Source organism: Trichosurus vulpecula, chromosome 6 (assembly GCF_011100635.1).
Source record: "Trichosurus vulpecula isolate mTriVul1 chromosome 6, mTriVul1.pri, whole genome shotgun sequence".
NCBI classification, from domain to species: Eukaryota; Metazoa; Chordata; class Mammalia; order Diprotodontia; family Phalangeridae; genus Trichosurus; species Trichosurus vulpecula.
Window position 1 is genome coordinate 41,729,587 of NC_050578.1, and position 1,828 is coordinate 41,731,414.

The following is a 1,828-nucleotide window of genomic DNA, read 5'->3' on the forward strand; positions in this document are numbered from 1 at the left end:
CTTGGTACTTGAATTGTTTCTTTATGGATGCTGGCAATATTTTTTCTTTGATGTGGGAACTCTGGATTTTAAGATATTCCTGGTTCCTCTCCTTTTATAGGTTCTTCCAGCATACAAACAGTGGATTATTTCTGTCATGTTTTGTCTGTCTCATTCTAATAACTCTAATAAAAGGCAGGGTCATGCAATGGATGGAACACTAGGTCTGGAGTCAAGAAGCTTTGATTTGAAATCCCACCTCAGACACTAGCTGTGTGACTTTGGGCAAGTAACTTAACCTGTGTTTGTTCAACTGCAATATGGGGATAATAATAGCACTTTTCACAGTGTTGTTATGAAAACCTAAGGAGATAAAATTTTCAAAGTGCTTAGCACAGTGCCTGGCACATAGTAGGAACTATATAAATGTCAGCTATTATTATTGTCAGTAATAATAATAATTATAAATAATTTCAGTTCTAATAATTTTGTCTTTTAGGGTGCTATAGTGGATAGAGTTCTGGACTTGGAGTCAGAAACGCCTGAGTTTTCATTCTGCTTCAGACAGTATCTATGTGACCTAGGGCAAATCATTTAACCTCCCTCAGCTTAGATCCCCATCTGTAAAGGGAGTACAAAGATAGCACCTACTTTACAGGGTTATTGTGAGGATAAAATGCTTTACAAACTTTAAAGTTTACTTGCTGTTTATTCCTATTACTACTACTGATGCATCTGGGCAGATTTCAGGGAGTTCAGTGATTATGAAATTAGTTCTCCTTAAACTGTTTTTGAGCCAGTTTTTTTTGATATTAGTTATCTTATATTTTCTTTTATTTTTTCCTGTCTTTTGATTTTGTTCTAATATTTCTTGCTGTCTTGTGGAGTAATTGTTTTCAGTTTAACCTATTCTAGTTTTCATGGATTCCATTTTTCTTGGTCAAGGTTTAATACTTTTTCTTCTAGTTTAATTATTCTCCTTCCAATTCTTTCCTCAAGAGTCGTATTTCATTTTTTATCTTTAGCTTCATTTCTTCTACGTATTAAAGTGGAAAATTCATTTTTCCCCTTTTCTAAGTCTTTGCTTATGGTTGTTAGAGAGTTAGATTTACAATACTTTTTGATATTGGAGAACACATTTTTAAAAATTTATCTCTCCAGGTGACCTTGGTTCCTGAACTATGATTTTATGCCAGGCTCAGACTACTATGTTTTTGGGTGGGGTTATCAGTCCGGCTTAGATCTATCCTGTATCCCCTGAGTTTTTATTTGCCCTTCACCTCCTGGGTTGATCTCCTTTAGATATTTGAGATTCAGAGGGTTTGATTTTCCCATTCCACTTTGATATCTCAGGACAGTGAGTTAGAGACTTCAGAGCCCCAGGTTCTGGGTTGCTCTCTTCTGGCTGGTACTGTCCTAGATATGACACACTGGTACTCAGTGGGGCTTCCCAAGTCTGTCCCCTGTGGACTTCTGACCATACTGGCTTCCTATTGCTCTTGGGCTTTGGTCTGACTTTTAGTGCAGTTCTGGAGTAAATGATATCACTTATCATAGTTTCTCGTTGGATTTGTTGGTTGTTCTTCAATATGGTATGAATTCCAAGCTTTTGCTAGAGTAGGTATGAAGGAGCTGGGAAGCCTGCCTTTTGTGTTTTGCTTTCAATATATGTCCAGTTTATTTCCTTTGTCTGTGACTCATATTCTTGATAATACTTTTATGCCACATCTCAAGCACAAATCATCTTCCATCGGTAATATGCTGCAACATACTCAAGTCTACCTTTTCATTTTTCTTTGGGGCATTTGTGATTTTAATTCCTCCTAGTTCATGGTGCTTCATCGTACAT